Source organism: Pinus tabuliformis, chromosome 8, assembly GCF_031772625.1.
Source record: "Pinus tabuliformis cultivar Carrire ecotype Pingquan chromosome 8, CPIR1, whole genome shotgun sequence".
Classification (NCBI taxonomy): Eukaryota; Viridiplantae; Streptophyta; class Pinopsida; order Pinales; family Pinaceae; genus Pinus; species Pinus tabuliformis.
In genome coordinates this window covers 1,556,268,248-1,556,289,416 of record NC_142294.1, presented here as the reverse complement: position 1 = coordinate 1,556,289,416, position 21,169 = coordinate 1,556,268,248, and positions in this window count along the sequence as shown.

Here is a 21,169-nt window from a genome sequence, read left to right as displayed (position 1 = left end):
ATGACTGGGGAAAAATTGGGAAGAAAACTTGAAGAAAATTTATTGGTAGTAAGTCGCTCTTGAACATGACACTTTCACTCTGCATCCGAGTCGGGTTGGGTTGTTCCGTTCACTGGTCATATCACCATTGGTCCACCACACCATCCATATTTGGGGTTAACGCTACCAATCCATGTCAATGTCGCCGGTATGTTCAAGAGAAGTCACTCAGAGAATTCACCTATGTCTCATTCGCTGCAATACATTCATGCTCCATTCTTTCATGACTGCCACCCTGAACCCTGTATCATCAGATCGTTTTCACCTCCAAAATCATTTACTTCGTTCTGTGTCGTAGATGTGGGATTCATTAAGGCCCTCCTACGACGGGTTGCTTCTTGTCGACATCAGCTCATTATCCAAGAAGTTGACTTAGGAACAACCCTTTCAGTACTTTGAAGCTTGCATGCCTCAATGGAAAGTTTCTCACTTCCGGTGACAGGTTTACATCAATGGCCTTCGACCGAAAGATTTTGCGTGGTGTTCGACACCAAGTCCCTTATTCACACCATGCGAATTGTACTGTAGTACCTTGAGGGTCATCATCATTATCGGTGATTCCTCTCGCGCCTGTTAACAACTTACATATTTGGCTGGTAATCAGGCGATGTCTTTCCATGTTCGACTCCAGAACATCTTTCACATGGATCAACTTGTACTCCGAGTGAATATTGAACGAGTTTGAAGACCCCGGATCTAGTTTCATCCTTTCGGGCTGCAATATATTCAGGAAAATAAAGACATCAAATATACATTGTTGCTGCACAGATGATCATCCGAATCAAAGGATGATGACTCTATCAGAATCATCAGTCTCCTGCACAGACGGTTGTCTATCTTATGTACATGAAAATGAATTTATAAAGCTGAGCATGGGAATGCCCGCCTCAGCTAGATCATGAAAAATATTATGAAGATAATGTATTGTATTGTATCTTATTACAGGTCGCCTCCCAGCTCGAAAAAACTTCAGATCCTCATGATAAAACATTTCAATCGACATCAAAAGATTAACGACCTCATGCTTTAGGGGGCAACTGTTATAGACATTTTTGGGCTCTGCAACCCCAGTCATACATGTCCATAAACCAAGGGCTCCTAAGTCCCTAAAAGTGTTGTTTCATACCCTAAAGGAACAAGGTCAGTTGATTACATCATCTCCCAGAAGTTCTCCACAAGAAACTGCTCAAAACTGGTCAAAACTAGGCCATACAGGTTGCTCAGTGCTAAGGGTGTGATGCATCCCACCTACCCAATGAAAAGGGTGCAATGCATACTGAAAAGCCCTTCTGTAGGGTGCGATCGGTGAGAGTGGACAAATGGCAGAGACAATTTGCGAGGTGGATGATCATGGAATCTTCCAGAAACTTCTCTTGTGACACTTGCCTCTCTGAATTTGCCCAGGGATGAGTAAGAGATCATCAATCTCCAAGTGGAATCAAGGACTATCAGAGAGAGGACACTACTCAAAATCCCAGAAGCTGACTCACCCCCCCGCAATCATCTATATATGGATCCCTCATCCCAGAGATCCAGAGGCTGGAATTTTGTATCTTGTAAGGAAGTGCTGTTGGTTTCTTGGTGGAACATCATAGTGTTAGGTGATCTAAGATTTTCATGAGGTGAAAGAAGGGCTTTCATGCTGGAGGATGATGCTGGGTCAGAACAATTGGTTGTAATCCTCTTTGCTATTCTTGATATTAATAAATCTATTCAAGTTTTATTCTTGTATGTTTGATGATATATGCAATTGTGTGGTCAATATATATATGGTCCTATATTGTTTATGATTGTAGATCTATGTTCTTCGATAGTATTATGCTGCTTTGATCCCATTGGTGCTCTTTGAAGCTGGGTAGATGAAGGAGAAGTGGCAAGGATCTATCAGAAGGGAGAGGAACCGAGCAAGGAACCAAGCACAAGACTGAGGTTGGTGTCCTTCATTCCCCTCTCATCAACTTCTCATAAAGGAAAACGAAAGTAGTTTTAGTTTGTTTGTTTCTAAGATAGCTACTAGTCTTAGTGGGACTAGCAGCTCCTAGTGGACACTAGATTTCCCGATAACAACACCCAATAGCTAAATGCCCCTGGAACATTGGGTTTGCAAAATTTAATGGATTTTCCAAATATTTAATAGACATGGCCCCTAGTCAAGCCTCCAATCATAGAACACTCAAGGATAGAACCTAGGGCCTAAGAGCCATTAATCCCTCTGAAAATTGGTTGTGAAAATGCCGCAAAGATTTCCCAATCACCTAATATGGTTGGAATTCATTGAAGACCATAACCATAGAGTGCTAGGGTATAACACCAAAGGAATAGGAGCCCTTAGGCCCTAGAACATTGGGTGAGCAAGAGTTCAAATATTTTCTCAACACCCAATATGGTTGACCCCTAGTTAATCTCTTGGTCACGAAGCAATAAGATATAACACCTAAGGGATAAAAGCCCCATTGGACCCCGAAAACATCAGGTATACAAAATGTCATAAATTTTTCTAATACCTTATAACTTGATTCTCAAGACATGTCAGGTGATAGTAGTGATGTGGCATGCCAAAAGGAGCAGGTGACGTGGCAATGGAGGACATGTTTCATCCAATTTGAGTGTTTTTTAGATAACCAACAATGTAAAGTGAGTGGTCCTTGGCATGTGTCATTAGAACCACATGGAAGAGAACATGTAAGTGCTACCATGTGTCATACTATGATTAGTTATTAGAAGAATGAGGTGGCAGGCTAAGTAGACCATGAAGCCCTAGAATCATAAGGTTGTATTTTGATATTTTATCACCTAATATCTTGGTATCTTCCATATCATATACCCCATGGAAAGAATAGTGGTTGACAACCATCAAAATTTTTTGGCGTCATTAGGCCCCATGCGCACTGAAATATTGGGCTCATGTTTTTCAAATAGTCTCTCAAGTGATTGATAACATTTGGCCCATATTCACAAGGTCTAGTCATAGGGTGATGACATGTATCACATGAGGGATTAGTGCCTCAGGCTCCCAAAATCCAAGAGTAATGTTCCATGTAAGTGTGTTTGAGTATTCTCGGTAGCATGGGGTCTTGATATGGGAAGCACTTGGTGCATGGTTCTAGGCACTTTTTTCCTTGACTCTTGGGTGTTAGAGGATATTCAAGTCATATAATTTACAAGCATCTCTAATGTAATTCTAGAATCCAAGGGTTTTGGGATTGGGTGGAAGGGAGATTAAAGAACAGGAATACTACTTGAATAAGTGCTTAGTCAAACCTTTGAATGAGGTTGTACGAAAGGGAGATTTAAAATAATTTATAATCATAGGAAGTGGTGCCATTGGAAAAAGTTCCAAGTTGGTTAAATTTGGGATGAAGGATGCATCTATAAATTGAGAAACCCTAGAGAGGCATTGGGGTAGAGAGAAGAGGTGCACTACAGAGAACATCAACAAAATATGTGTCCAAACTAAGGGTAAATGACTGAGTCAAAACTATTATTTTAAGTGAATATAAGGGTAGATAAATGGTTAGAGACTCTTAGGGACTATATCTGATCCTAAACTAAGTTCTAGTCTCAAGAGTCTACAGGAAAACTAAAATATTTTATAGAAAAGACCATGAAAAACACTCCTAGAATGCTTTATTGCTCTATCAAGGAGATGACAAAGAGGTGAAACACTTTATAAAGGAGAAAAAAAGGTGTTGGATAGGGCTTCAATGCTCTATTAATTCCCAATAGGATGTTTTAAAGGTTTCTCAGCTCAGTTCTTCAGTTTTAAAGAAAAATGTTTTTGAGCTTGATCGTCCCAAAATTGCTAAGTAACACTCAGAAGTAATAAAAAGGAAAGAAAGCAAACAAATGAGAACCTAAAGGACCAAATTAAACCTATTGGTGTGTTCCCCATTATAGTTTTGAGTTTTTTTACCTAAATTTTCTTTCATTTCCAAAGTGCTCATCCCATAGACATGCCCAAGACCTATGACTGATAGTGTACCTATAACCAATTCAACCCCTTTTAAAATGTATGCAAACACAACTGTAATCAAAAGATAGATGGATGAGGGACATACCTTATCATGGAAGGTTAGTGGTTGCTTTCTCCTTGTGGTTATAACTCTTTAGATATAGATCCTTGCTCCTCACACCTGTAACCTGCATACCGACAACTAGAAAGCAGAAAATCCTACAACTTGTAGTAATGTTAGCATTAACATTATTAAAATCATAAAAGCATACAAATTTAAATAATATAAACGATGGAAACATGGGGAAAATAATATTTTCTTTATTACACCAAATGGTTACAATAGTTGACCTCCTCAAGGTCCTTTTATTCAGATCCTCCTCTCACCAAGACTCACAACTAGGTTCACTGCTAGTACTGGTTTATCACAAGGTGAAAATGAATCTTGTCAACATTTATTGATGTTCACTTTTCTCCCTTTGTCTCATGGAGATATTTTTTTCTATAGATGAGTTAACAAAGTGATTGGATGAATATGGACACTTTCTTCACTAACTTCGATTTAGTCCTTCCATCGTAATCCTAAGACTTGATCACTTTTTGATCCTGGCAACCATTATCTGCACATTAACAACCCTAGTCATGTTAAATCTCTGTGATTATGTGTTTGTAGCATTCAATTTTCTATGATAGGATAATTAGTGCATTGCAAATATATTTTTGTTATCTTTGGAGCACTGAATGAGTAAAACATGAATTTTTTTGTAAACACACCCCTCCTAACATCGAACCCAACTAGAGTTTGAAGGAGGTGGTTACTCTGTTGAACCAACTCCCAAGGTACAATTATGGGAACAAGAGCTATTTTTTTTGTAATTTTATAGAATTTCAAATAAACAACATCATTACATTAATCTCATAGAGAATATTCCAATGATATAAATTTTTTCCTCAATCCAACTTATAGATCAAAAGTTATGGCCCCTTAGAGATTGGCCATTTAAACCTTGCCATGGTAGCATGGCACTTATGTGCCATCTAGCACACCCATGTGGTAGCCTACATGGAACCTAACATTCCCACATAGTGGACCACGTGGCAAGAATGAACTTTGAGGAAGGTTGAGGTCGACCCAGATCCACAGACAGTTGCACTACAAAGGGTCGGGTGAACCTGACCTCTTAAAACTCCCTACTTGCGGGCATAGAGAGTCAGGTAATCCCAATGAAGGTTAGGAAAAAAATCTCTCTAGAGGTCAAGCCTTTCAGGATGACCTCTTGACCTTCGACTTGGTCAACCTACAAACAAAATTTGCAATTTTTTTAAGATTTCCAACACTTAAACAATGCTGGAAGTTTTCAAACTTTTCCAACTTTTCAAGCCTTATCTCCAGTACTTATTGGCTAACATACATGTAAGGAATTTAAGGCTAAAATTAATAAATACTCAATCATGTGTGTGATATTAATTTAACAACATTTTTCAAGTGCATTTCTACCAAAAAATACAGAGAGATGTAGCAACCCAAAAATATAGCAGAAACTTGATTTCTTTTGACTCAAAAGCCCTATCAACAGTGTAAATAAGTGAATATAACCATTAGGTCATGCTGAATTAGTTAAGTGGAAGAATGCATATATATGGAATAACATCAAATTCCTTCCTGTCAACAAGAATGTAACAATTAGCCATGCACTTTACAACACTTTAAACATGCAATCAATACCATATTAGAAAATAATTTCACATTATTCATCTTAAGTTTTGGGTACTCATTTATACAAGTGCAACTCGACACCATCATGATGAAGTAGCCCCTGCATCCAAGATATTAGTATAAGACCATGCATATCGTGCATTTCATCCTCATATAGCCTGGAATTATACATAATAATTGCATAGTACTTATAATTAAATGAAATCATTTCTTGGCTGTAAGAAAGATTGCATTCTAGTTCTTGCATGAACATAACCCTGATATCCACATGTTGTGCTAGAACCTTTTTCACCATAATAGTAAAATATTGGTTAATCACATATAAAATGAATTAATAAATAATACCATCAATGAACATCATTTAAAACTAGAAATGTAAATAGGTAACTATAGAAGAGATGCTTATATCAAAATGATGGGTAACTAAGTCTGGGACTATGACTCTCCACCCAACCATCGACAACTAAAACCAAATCTGACTTGTAGTTATCACCCCTAAGCTAGATTCTAAAGGTTGAGGGATATTTTTTTTAGGGATTACACACATTCGTCAGTTGAAACACAGACTCCATATATTTATTCATCTCCATCGACCAACTGAAAATAGAATCAACACAATGCACATGTATTCTAGAGACCAACGGTCTCCACCTTTCCAAAACACAACATTATGGTTCCACCCAAGATAGGGATTCCAAAACTCATAGTAAAATCAAAACATAGTAAGGAAGCATCCAAAAATCCTCCAGTAATTTTCCAAGATCAATTCCTCTAACCCAACGCATAGGGATTTCCTAAGAATCACCATATCCACTCTCCAGGCCATCAAGGACTTGAAAGGAAATAAATTACATACCTGGGATTCCTTCTTGCTTCTTTTCCAACCAAAATAACCCAATCCTATCTTTTATTCAGTCCCCTCTTGGAATTCAAATTTCTCCTTTTCTTTTGTTGTCCCCAATCTTGTTTCTGTCACCAGAAATGTCTCCTCAAATTCTTCAGGAAAACATACCCTCTAATGTTTTTCAAATGGATTTTATTATTTTTCTCATGTCTCTCCATGTTCCTCATGGAACATTCTTGTGTTTCTCTTCATATTCCTCATTGAATTTTCTACATAGTAATATCATTTCTAGCAAGCAAACACCCCATCCCTCTGGAATATGCATGCCATTACTCAACCCATTTTATTTTATCATAATGTTTACATGCATACATAAATGTAACTACTTGGGGTTGTCACATTTTCTAGGGTTTCCATGAAACTTTTGATGCATTCTAGTGATGGGTCCCATTAATAGGTATATTTTAAGGCCCATATTGCCATCCTTCAGCCCATATTTTTTTCTTTCCCCACAATAATTTACATTTTTGGCTATAATTTGCTTAGTAGGAATATTTTCATACTTTGTGGCCTAATGTGGTTTATGTGTAGGAAAGAGATAATTTTTTAGAACATTCATGATGCAAAGGAATATTGGAGGTAGCTAGAGGTAGTGTAGGAGGCATGTCCCCTGAATCTACTCTCCTTTGACTTGAAGTGATCCCTAGAATCACTCATCTGCGCTCACCTATAGCTCGAGGTCCACTAGCAATAGATGAAATCAAGTGCATGAGAGGATATAGGGGAAATAGATCCACTATTTTCGAGGTTTTGGAGGGGATCAATCCTCCTTCCAAGGGAGCCACCCCTCATTCATATTTTGTATAAATAAACATGCCTAAGGGATCATTAGGTTTCAAAATTTTGGAACGAGGAAGAACTATAGAGATCCAATTACTTCAGATTGTTATTTTCATTTTGATATGATTTATTTGAACTCAACTTTCTAAATTTAATGAAAGATTCACTATTGGTATACATCTTAGTTAACTTTGGAGGGATGAGAGCCTTGGGGTAGGTCCCAACGCAGAGGCTCTAGTCTCTCTTATGTATTTTATTTTTTCATTGATTTAGTAGTGGAACTTATTTCCTTGTTTAAATAGAAGTTATATTTCAAAAATTTTGGTTGCAACCCTGATGACTGCCTCTCTTGTGGGAAGTTTGGGTGAGGAGTTTACAACAACAAGCCAAAAATATTTGTTTGTTTTCCTTTCAAAGTTGCTAGGATTTGGTTTATATTTCTATTGCATACTCTGTTTCTACATCCTAGAAGTTAAGATCATGCCTTTTCATATGGATTAGATGCATGTTTTAGGATAGAGTATCTCTCGATGAAACAAAATTCATCTCATCCTTTCGATCTTGATTTGTTGTAATTTTATCATTAGATTTATGTACTTTATAAGAGTAAAAAGGGGTTGATTGTTAGTCTGAAGGTACTGCCAGTGACCTGAATGGATTAGTACACTCATCCTACATCCATTTTGACATCACCATCTTCGTTCCTGACATCTCATACCACTCTCAAATTCTGCCACGAAGATCATATTTTCACGGTTATTGGGGAAAAATGTGAGCATGTACTTTTGTGACAGATGGGCCTTTGAGAGGTGATAAGATTGGGAAAATGCCTCAAATATTTTTATAAACCTTAATATACCTTCTCCCACCTTCAAAACAAATTTCTTACCCTCAAGTTGCTCTTGGATCCAAACCTATAGCATCTTGTAGCACTGTCTAAACTTAGCTATATTTCCTCTAAGATATTGATTTTTTAATTTTGGGATTGAGTAATGACCTTTAGGCTTTGAATCCATGATTGGTGAGACCCAAGGACCACTCTAGGCCCATCCTTACTTCACCACAAGTACATAACAACAATTAGAGTTGGTAAACATAGTTCTACATTTGAATCACAAAAATTGTTCTTTTATGAAATGTGTAAAGACTTTGCTACTAAAGCTAAATTATCTTGAACTTAGTGATAAGAAGGGAAAATTTTCAATGCAGATATATTAGACCTTCTTTTTTAAGTTATGTCCTTATATTTTCTAGTCATACTCTTTAGATCAAGTTTCCTCTTTCAAGCAATTTTTCACATTCTGCAAGTAGAGTAATGATTTACATTTTGAAAGTAGAGTACTGATTTAATTTTTGCAAGTAGAATAACATGGTTCATTTCTAGAATTAAGTATAGTCTTTCTCTTCCTACAATTGTAGTTAGCCTTTAAATTTAATGAATGTCACTTTCATTTATGCAATTAGGATGATGTTTACCTTCTTGCAATTAGAGTACACTCTTGGCTTTTCATGCAAGTTCTCTTTGTAAGCTAGTTGGAGGAGTGGTCTCTGCATATCTTGATCTGATTCAATGACTGAAGGTGACATGAGTAGAGCTTGACCTATTTTTCATATAGCATTGTCACCTCTAAGTTTGTACGAACCTCGAGTTGATAATTTAAGTTGGTAGACTTGGGAAATGAAACATTCTTGTTGCAATAGTGGGGCTCATCACTTTCCGCCATTGTTGTGTGGGAGGTGTTCAAGTACGTGTTGTTTCTACTTATAATTTTCTTCCCTTTTTTATATTTTGCAGCATTACTATTGATTTGAAAACTTTAAAAAACAAATTAAAAAAACAAGACTTAGTTCTTTCATGCCTCGTATGAGTAGGGATAATCAAGATAAATTCCTACCAAAAACCCCTACCCCTTCGAGCAGCAAACCATCACTATTATTTGGTGGTTGTGAACTTCCTTTGGGTGAGCAACTTGAAACCTTTAAAAAACCCCTAGGGGAGGAGAAGCCTATATCACCTATACAAGATATGGCTGAAAATATACAAAATGAGTTCTTTCCCATCTGAGAGACTAATGGGGAGGTTAGGATGAAGAATGTCAACCCTACTTCCCTTCCACACTTCCATGGCCTAACTTCTGAGGACCCTGACACATTCATGTTTGAGTTTGTTGTTGTCTGTAGGACCTATGAATATACCTCTAATGAACTGAAGATGATTCTTTTTCCATCCACCCTCAAAGATGTAGCCTTATGCTAGTTTATGGGCTTACCTGGAGGCAACATCACTACCTGGGAACAAATGCAGCAATACTTTAATGAGAAGTATAGGGATTACTGTAGGTCTAAAGAGACAAAAGAGGAAATCTTTAGGATGACCCTAGGACCATATGAATACTTAGAGGACTAGGAGGAAATATTCCAACTCAACTATAGGAGGGCTAATGGTACCCTTGACCTTGTGTAACTCAAACTAGTACTTCTCTGAGGGATCAGGGAGGATGTAATGGAGATCCTAAAAATGTTGTATGGAGGATAAATCTACCAACTAATCTATGATGACATCAAGACAATATTCAAGAACCATTCTAGGGTTGCTAGGAAAAAGGGAAGGTCCAACCAAAGCTTGACTAACTCCTCTTCCTCAACCTCAACCATCAAACATGAGATAGGGAGCATGTTGGAGGACTTCAAAAGTGAAATGTTGCATACTTTTTCCCTACATATGGACACTATGCAGATTAAAAGGAAGCAATAGGAAGTAGAAAGGGAAATAGTTATCTTTTTCCCTAGATGCACTAAGAGGCATCCTTAAAATGAATGCCCACTAAACACCATAGAATTTTTCTATGTCTATGAGGAAAACCATGCAACATACAAATTTTCGTCTTTTACATGCCTAAAATATGTATACTAAGGGGTAGAAAATGGGTTGGAGTAACTCTTCGTCATCAACTAGAGGAGGCCCCAAGGCCCTAGGCCATATCAACAAGGCATGCAAGGTTTACAATATCCTCCTTACAATCCAAATTAGAATGCAACTTTCCATCCTTTGTAACCTTCAACTCATTCATCATGGTCCATATCCTCTCCTTGGTCCTATGTTACACAATATCCTCCTCATCTTATCAACCCTCCTTTCCAGCCATATCCACCTCAAACCCCTCAATAGGGTAACCCTTCACAAGGATGGAGGCCTCAGGAAGTCCAACCTCCTACCTTAATGCCTCCTCCTCCACCTCAACCATAATTATTTTAAAACAACCCACATAATCAACCTCAAATGCCTTCCTAACCCAATCTAAGCGCGAACAATAAGCAGACACAATAGGTTTATGGTGGGGAGACATCATGTCATGCTTATGTTGTGGAAATCCAAGAGATCAACCTCTAATATGGGAAGGTGATTCAAAATTATAACCCACCTTCTCCACCTGAAGAAATTGAAGAAGAAAAGGAAGATAGTACCCCTTAAGAGAATGCACCTCCCTATCCTGAAAGGTTGGTCCAACCTAAACAACACACCTTGGAAGAGGTTGAAATTCTGGGAGAACTGAAGAATTTATGTGTCAAAATACCCATTCTCCATGCCATCAAGGATTTCCTCATCTATAACAAGATTATCATATAAGAATGCTTCAGAGGCCTGGGAGAAGAAGAGGAGATACCCCCACCATCAATGTTGTTGGGTAGTTGTCTGATGTAATGCTTGGGAGGGTGATCTTCCCAAAGTAATTGGATCATGATAGCCCAGTAGTGGATGTGCATATTGATAGCATTATGGTCCCTAATACCTTGATTGACCTTGGGGATGTAATAAATGTTATGAACAAAGAAACCATGCTCAATCTCAACCTCCAAGGAGCTTTGAGGAAAACCACCACAGTGTTGCAGCTTGCAGACAGGTCCACAATATCTCATGAAGTATTTATTGAGGATCTGATGGTTTCCATTGACTACTGGGACTATCCCACATATTTCCTTACCCTCCATCCCAAAACCATGTTTAATTTTTACCCTCTTATCTTAGGAATACCTTGGTTAGCCATTGTTGATACCTACATTAGAAGCAGGCCTAGGAACATGACCATTAAGAATGGGCATATCTCAAAGCAGCTTGTACTGTATCCCCTTGCTCAAAATTCTAATGAGAATGACTTTCCCTTGTGGATAAAGGACGAGGAAGAAGACTTACTTCAGACATCCCTCTACCCATTTTGTACTCTAGACATTGCTGTAGGAGGTAGGCAACTTGATGAATATGACCTTATTGACCATATCTTACAAAATCAACCTCCCACTTCCATGCTAATTGATGAACTTATGGAAGAATATTTGGAACAATTTAAGGGAAATCCATGTACTGATCTGTTCTCTATCAACCCTAATCTATATCATGCAAAAAGTTTGGAGATTAGCCCATACATAACTCTAAAGATCAACCCCTCTGTCTCAGCCAAGCAAGAAAATCAATTATTCACTCTGCTGAGCCAACACCTTAATGATTTTGCTGAGGACTATAAAGAAATGAAAGGTGTGCATCCCTCAATTTTTACTCACCATATTTACATCAAGGAAGGATGTAAACCTGTGTGCCAACCCCAAAGGAGGATGAATCCCACCCTTAAGGACATTGTAAAAGAATAACTTTAAAAAATGTTGGATGCAGGGTTCATATACCACATCTCAAACAATGAGTGGGCATCCCATCTTGTCATGGTCCCAAAGAAGAATGGGAAGTGGAGGATTTGTGTTGATTATAGAGATCTTAACAAGGATACAAAGAAGGACCATTTCCCTCTACCTTTCATTAACCAAGCCCTAGATGGCCTTGCAGGGAAGAGATTATTTGACGATATTAGATTCCGCCAACATTGTAAGGGGATATCCCTGATGTGAAGTCCCAATTAAGCCTCACACCATTTTGTGTAGGAGTACCATCTAGTCATATGGCCCAACCACCATAAAAATGGTTTTCCAAGCAGTTCCTTGGTTATAATAGGGCATAAGATAATACAATGCCTCTTTGGGGTAGAAAGAATGTGAGCCTTATGAGACACTCGATGTAAGGTGTATGAGGGAAAATTCCATGGATGGTGAGGTAAATGAGCCACTGTTTAGAAAAGTAATAGTACTATCCTAAAGGGGGACCCGAGAATAAAATAGAGATGTACCTACAAATTATTCCACATGATAAATAACAATCATTAAAGCGTAACAAAATCCATTCAATAACAACCATAACTAAGCAACGAAATAGTTCATTAACCTAGCATGTAAATAAAACAACATATACCATACACATAACCAGAATAGTCCAACTATATACATGATACATGTATGAAGGAATGTTGGCTCATTGAGCTTCTGATAATAAGTGAGAGATCCCAAGTACACTATTACATGAGTGAATCATTGTATCCAATAGTGGAACACAAAGCCACAACTTGCTTCTCCAAAGAATAATCTATCTCCTATGTAGTACAAGAGAAGCCAAGGCTAAGCCTCCACAAAAAGCCCCTTGCTTGAGTTATGAGGAGCTATTTATAACAAATACAATGACTCTTGAGCTTCTCATGACTCTTTGACTTCTATGACTATTCATATTCTAATATGACTCATTACATTCCAATGTGTGGCTATTCATATTCCACTTGTGTCCCTTGGACTTCATTACATAACATTTATTACATAAGACAATTTACACATGAGACGGTGGCCTAATAAGACAAAACCACTAAAAGAAAAAACTCATCAAATGGAGTGATCATGTGCTTCTTCATAGTGTTTATTTTAGATATAAGTGTGCCATGCTCTGAACTTCTTTGTGATGGATTCAATCATGTCTAGCAAGTTTTCTTTGTAGCGTACCCTTACCTCCAATACCTTTGAAATTATGTTCTTGGAGCTTGATTGGATATTATTCCATAACCATGAAAGCTTCATGTGCGCTTTCACTGGTGCAAAGGCATACTGCTGAATAAAATCTTTGGTCACTTCCAAGCCTTCCTGTTCTGTTACCTACTTGATTTGTTTAATGTAATCTCTAATCTCTTGAAAGACGACCTCCTGCCTCTGATTACTTCAAGGGATCTGATGGAAGGCATGCGGTTGTTTTGTGTAAGAGACCCAAACCCATTATGCAATCGGTTATATGCATCCATAGTGTTAATTGAACGTGCTCCCAAATGTGAGTAATTTTATAGGTGGAGTCTCAATTGTACTCTATCTATCTCCGTGGAGAGTTTATCCAACTTTTCCAAATGCTCTAGGGAATATGGATATTTGGAAATCCACTCCTACATATGGTAAACTTCTTTGGTTGCTATCTTTAGGAGTTTCACCACTTCATGCACATTCTTTTGAATGCCAATGAGAGGATCCATGACCTGTTGTATAAGTATCATATCATCATATAGTCATGCCATGGTATCCTCCATTGGTCCCAATTTATCTAGCATGACTTCTTGTCATTCCGTGGTATTGGATTTCTATGATAATAGTGGTTGGTTCTTTGTTGCAATATGCTCTACCTGTTTCTTCATCACAACAAGTTCTCTTCTCAAACTGGCAATTGCATTTAGAAAATACCTCGAGTTATCCTATGTCGTTGTAGCGAATGTAACATTTGGTTCCATAACTGCCCTTAGATTTCTTCTAGTGTTGGAGGTGATCACCTTTTCTATCACGGTTGAGACTAGGTTTTAAGGATCATTTGGAAAGTACCTATTCCTTTGTTGCATTACCCTCTTCTTTAGATGATAAAATGTTAGTTTGCAAATTTTTTTGACTTTTTTTGCTGGGGGAGGTGTAATCCCCATCTCTCCGAATTTAAGATTTCCTCCTGTGAGTGGTTGTTCACTTGAAGTACTGGGTTCATCAACGATGTGCTTGATGGTGTATGCTTCCTCATACTTCTCCTCCTCTAGTTCATGAGTCGATTGTTATTCTTCCAGTCTCTACACTGCTTCTTCCTCTTGAGACTGCCTTCGTTTTTGTTCCTCTATCTGTCTCCACTATTCTTCTTCTATAAGTTGATTTTCAAGAAACTCATCATGCTTCCTTATCTCCTCTTATTCTCCTTCTTCTTCTTCTCCTTCTCTCTTCTTTGGTTCTGTTTGTGTAGCTCGTGTGTTTAAAGGATCAACTTTCCATTTTCTACTGCTCTCACTTGATGAGTAGTTGATCCTTTTCCTAGGGTCTAACTTCTTTATGCAAGGCATTGTTTGCTCCTCCCCCTATTCCTACTCCTGCAAGTCCTGAGATGGTGCATTGTGAGGTGAGCTAGTGTTCATGGCTGGATGTGTCTTCATTCTAACATTGTAGCATTTCTTTATATTTTCATCCTCTAGTCGACATATTTATGAATACCTTGTATTATGCCTAATCATTTCACAATTCTGCCTTATAATTCTCCTAGGATAATATGCATGGAAATATTTGGCGGTGAAGTGTAGGAATCTCAGCTCCTTAGTTTCAAATATCGATTTCCTATGACTCTTTAATTCATATAATTTAATCCTTAATGGAAATATGGGCCAAGGGGATTTCTTCCTCCTATGAAGGGTTCCTGACAGTCCCTTGTCCAGTTGATTTTCCACCTCTTGCATGACCACCTTGTTTGTCACATATTGCGACATAAGATGAGGGGTTGTTTGACATCCAAAGAATATGATGTAAGTTTTCTCAAGAGCTACAAACTAGTCCGCAATATAATGAAGAGACTCCTTCACTTGATCTATCATGCATGGAAGATCCGTATCAAATATCAGGAGAAAGATGGTTGCAAAGAAGTGTTAGGCGAATCTGCCATATGTGCCTCTGAAGATTCATTCTTATAACACCCTGTAGTGGACAAAATTTGGGAAATTTTCTTTAGGAGTCCAGTTCTAATATAGCTTTGGGATTAATATCATGCACAGACACCATCCAAGAGATATGAAAACATGTAAAATTCTAGAGCTTGATTTGCTTGCAAATATGCTTTGACCTGTCCTACCTGTCACTGCAAATAAAACGATAATATATCCACCCAATCAAAAGAATCTCCACGGTTCACCACTAGATTGAGTGTATATATCCAGTTCTCTTGGAATACTTCATCGTTCTTGTACCGAAACATCTGACAATACATAGTATCAAAAATTGATATACGTCTCTCAAGATCTTTGTCAGATAAATTGTTGTTGGGTGATGGAAAAACTTGGCAAGTTCTTGACACCATTGCTTGATAACATCGTTTGTGTCAAGGTTATCCCATATTGTGTAAAAGGAATCGTTGGGGCTTGAGCATCTTATAATACATATGCATATCCTCACCATAATAGGTATCAAGGTGTCTGCCACTTTCACTGCATAGCACAAGGTGTGAGTCATTCATATGTGTAATTATCCATTCAATAGCTTCAACACATCACATGAATAGGTATTTGTATGTGATCCTATGTCTCCTAGAATTATTGATGTTTATATATGCATGCAAATCTTCTAAGTCCTCAAGAAATGTCTCATGCATGAACATGTTTTAGACCTTGCTATAGGTAACCTCTTTTGTCTTATCGATAAAAAAATGAGTGTTTGCATATGTAGGAATATTGGAATTTATAGCTTCAAGCAGGTCATTAATGATTGCTCTTGAGATTTCTTTAGAGGCCAATTTGTGTAGTGGCATGCCTCTGACAAATGACGACAAATTAGTAAAACTTGTAGCACAGACACTTGTTTGTGGAATCACACTCATAGCGACAAGATCAACTTAAAACAACTAACTATGAAAAAATATTCATAAATCATGTTCAAAGAGTCACCACGAATGACAGAGAATGAAAAACTATGAATGATAGCCAAAAATATCTTGCATGCAAGAAAAACACACATGCAAACTAGGAGGGTTCACTCTCGAAGCACGAAGAAACATGCATGGTCATTCGAGACTTCGTAGTGCCCTAATGCACTCAAGAAAGAGGCAAAAACTAAGTTAGGGTGCACTGTAACACCCTGAAGGGTTGGAGGAATGAGAAAATATGGCTTTATGTCTTCCTTATGCGCCCAGGCACCTTGACAGAAAAGGAGGGTGCATTGTCACACTTTGAACTGATGAATGATGAGGAAAAGGGATCTTCGAGTCTTCAAAGTGCGCATATGCACTCAAGATAAAGGAGGGCACATTGTCGCATGTTGAAGGGCTAAATGATGAGGGTTCGTGCCTTCATGATGTTCCCATGCACCCTAAGGAAAATAGGGCATAATGTAGAACTCCGAAGGGCTAAAGGGAAAATCTTCATGCCTTCGTGATGGGCCCATGCACCTAGGAAGAAAATTGGGTTGAAAAGGGCACAATTTTCAATACTGAAGGAGCTTCAAACTTAGGGAGTGCACTTTTCCTAAAAAGAGCCTAGCAAGAAGTATAGAAAGCAGAATTATATGTTAATATAAGGAGAGGAATGATGTACAAGGTGATATAAGTTATTGCCGCATGCATGGTGAAAGATGAAAAGTTTTAGGAATGTGAAAGGTTTCTTACATGCAATAGTAAATGAAAACTTGCAAGATGAAGATATAGCTAAAATGCCATCAAACACACTAAAAAACTAGAAATCAACAACAAACAAAGAAATATTTGATAATGAAATGATAAAAAGCGGTAACGATTTGAGCATGCAAACTTACTTGCTGCACTGGTTGATGAAGGGCTTGATGGTTTCTAGCTATGTGCTCATATGAGATTGTGAGGGAATGATTATATAAGTTTATTTAAAGAGATAAACATGAAAAAATAACTCATGGATGAGTGCCACTTATCGTCAAATGAAAGGATTAGTTAAGAAGGAGTTAATGAGGTTCCTATTTTCTAGGAGTGCGACCTCATGCAACATGTTGGATCATGCATGCAACTAGATAGGGAAAAAGTCTTCGTCATGAAGGAATGCACCCAAGTAAGGTACTCTTTCTCAACGTGAAGGAGTGCATCCAAGTAGGGTGCATTCCTTCAGCTCGAAGAAGTGCACTTTCCCTATATGTGCAACCCTTCGTCATCTTTAAGTGCACTTTTTCTTTTGTGCAAGGTTTTCATACTTTTTGATTGATTTTTATGATTTTGCTTTTTTGAGTATGTGCATGGCTAGAAGGCAAGTTTCTAAGAAAGACCATGAGTTCACTTAACCACAACTTACACTTGAGAGGACACTCAAATAACAAACCAAACCACTTAACAACGCAGGGGGGCTTGGAATGACAGTTAGTGTACGCTCAAAAATTGAAATAGGAAATATTTTTGGAGGGTCGTTGTAATAGTGACAACACCTTATTAACCATATCTTACAGAATCAACCTCCCACTACCATGCCAATTGATGAACTAATGGAAGAATATTTGGAACAATCTAAGGGAAATCCATAGACTAATCTATTCTCTATCCACCCTGATATATATCATGCAAATATTCTGGAAATTAGTTGTTACACGTCATTTTGTCGGATTAGGAAAATGACCATGAGTCTGGATATTTAAATATCCATCAACGTGTTCCAAAGCATCCCCCTGCAATACTAGAACCTAAACAATCCAAAAGAGAATGAAATTCCTAGATTGAAAGGCCCAAAAACCTATTTTTGATTGCCTGCATAGTTCCCTAGTCAATTTTTATGCATACACAAAAGTGACCATTAACGTCAGCATGAAAGTGTTCTCTGTCTTACACTATGGCTTGCGCACATGACTCAATGCAAGTAAAAAATAAAAAGTAAAGTCTAGAAGATTTGTTAGTTGCACCTTTACCAACCAATAACTTCAAATTAATGCTTACTCAAGCTTGATCCCTCTCATCATGGAGCGAATTCTCTCTCTTTGTGGATCCCCTATCCAACCATTTGTGGATCTCATCCCTTAGGAAGAGGATCCGAAGCCTCCTCCTCTTGGCCTATAAATCAAACACAGGCCATAGGGTTGGAGAGGACCAATGAAGGTAGGCTTATGCTGCAAAAATAGGGCTATAAGGCTTTTCATCCAAGGAGAAGGTTGGAGATCATGGGAAGAGGCTTATGACATCAAGGAAATCAGGTTGTAAGTGTGTTCTCATTTCAATTTAATATAAAACAATTATTCTTTCCTAATCATGTATATTCTGATATTATTTGTGAGATTCCTTAATCACTCACATAGTTTATAGCTGGTTGTTGATTCAATTTATGATGTATGCTATATGCTTTGATCCTTTGTGTGTTTGTGCCTATGCAGATATCCTTTGGAACATCATGGAGAAGTTGTGTAAAGTACTGGGAGGACCTCTAAAGCATCGAGGATAAGCCGGTTGTGGAAGGTACTGAAAGGACTTCAACAAGAAATTCATTAAATCAATAAGTGATTCCTCGCATATTATATGTTTTAATCAGTCATAATCTAAGGAAAGGTATTAGTTCTTATCTTGTTTGTTACTATATTTTGTTTGAGATCTATGGAGATCCATATTGTTCGCTTGAGGGATTAGTCCACCTAACAAATTGGTGACTCCACTGGGGAACATCTCGTTCTCCATCATCTCCTTGTTTTGACTTTTCAACCTTTTCTCATAACTCTGTTTGATTCTTTGAAACATATTGGAAGTTTGGATTTTATGACTTGTTTAATTTATTTTTATTTTTTCTAAAATTTTCCCGAGGTGTGCACTTTATATTTAGCCACAGAGCGTATATATGTGCACTAAGCCTTTAGAAAGAGTGCATATGCACACTGGATTGAACTGTTTCATGTGCACATACCTGAAATTTTTGAAAATTTGACTTTTCCTTTCATTAAGTCCAAGAAATTTTGTTTTTTATGCTTGATTACACTTGTTTACACCTTCAAAGAGTCTCTTTCAATTTGATTGGGAATTTTCAATTTTCATTTTGAGAAATTCTTAATTTTATTTCCTTTCGTAATTACTTAGAGGTTTGTCTTAGTTTCTTAACAATTTTTGCATGTTTTTTCTTCATTTTTCCAAAAAAAACTCCCCCTCAGTCGCCCTGGGGGGGTTGGTGGTGGGGAGGGGGATGAATTGTGTATGAGTGTAAATCACCTTTGAGTGTCATCACTTTTTATCTTTGGAATTTTCACCCAATTTCCTTTACTTACACTTGATTGGTTCTTTAGTTACATTGGTGAAGGAAAATATTCTTGTTGTTCTTTCACTGATTTGGAATCATCTTGTGTTTGTTTTGAATAATTTTCTTGCATAGACTACATTTGCATAGTTAGAATTCTCATTTTCATAACATGAACGGAAATTATGCATAGATTACATTTGCATAGTTTTCAAGCAAATTGTGCATAGATTACATTGCATGGTTTGGAACTTAGGGCTTTGAATTGCACTGGAAAATTAGAAGTGGTGCATTTTGGAGTTAATATTTTAAAGTAAATGAAACCTCTTTCCTTACTTTAGTTACAATTCATCGAAATGAAAATATCACAATATCATGTTCGATTGCATTAAATTTTTGCGTCAGATCAAAATACCATTAGTTTCACATCCATTTACCTTTTGAGTAAGTAACAACTTAAAAAAATACAGCTTTAATAAAATCAAGTTGGAATTTTTATTATTTTATATCTCTTTTCTCCTACATTAGATCAGGTATTAGGGCTTTAGAATAGGGAAATGAGTTAAATTTCCAAAGCTACAAAGAAACACCAGAATCTTACGATAGGGAGTAAATCCATTTATTACAGTTTGGCTCTGGGAAGATCCCCTTACAAAGGATTTAAGCACGATATCATATCGGACCCAGTGGAGTGATCGACCCCACTTCATTAGTTACAGTAGAGTGATTTCCACATATTAAAAATGATGTTGAAAATTACTTGGGAGTCACTTGGAACTAAACCTCAGATTAACCATGCTAAGGAAATTTCAAGGGGATTGAGCTTTGTTACTCCACCCTTGCATGTATGTTTGATCTATGGTTGTCGCCCTAGGTTAAATTGTCTTAAGTGGTAACCTTAGAGACTATAATCTTAGGGCTATTATCCAAGGTGATGACAGAGGGGAGGTCTCTGTTGTACCTGGAACAAATGTTTTCTAGAATCACTTAGACCTTTTTGGAGGTTATTATTCACTCAATATGGCATAAGTGAAGTTACTTTCACCATATCATGTTCATTAAGAAGGTTATTAGCATAATTGGTTCTTCCCGCTCTATCTTTATCCACTTTTCACATTGTTCTCTGCGACGTTGGATTTCATCACCAACTATTGATTTCACTGTGAAAAGTTTATTTGCATTGCTTGACTCCTTAGATTTACTAGCGTATGCTATTTTCTTGCTTTTACTTTTTAAAATACCTTAGGTGTGGATTTTGATTTTGAATTGTTAATATTGGTAATAAATTTATTTGATTTGAATCTAATGGCAACGATTCTAGACGTTACCGATCAAGGAATCCTTGATAACAATAATCCTAGTCCTTTTCCTAGTTTTGAAAATGTCAGTTCTCCTTATATGGCTACATTGTCACTTCCTAGATTCACGAAGGTTTACTGGTGTGGTGTTTTTCAACTTCTTTAGTCCCAAATACTCCAACTTTACCACTTTAACTAATTTTTTCATCTCAACCAAGTTCTCTCTCAATAACACCAACCGTTGGCTAACCCTTTACCTTCTTCACCAAACATGTCATTGTCCCTTTCTTCTTCTTCGCTTGGTAAAGTCCTTGATGCTAGTAACCAGGTGACTAAGAAGAAGAAAGGGAAGAAGGAAAAGAAGCAAGGTAAGAGAGAAGTCAACCAACCAACTTTGAGTAT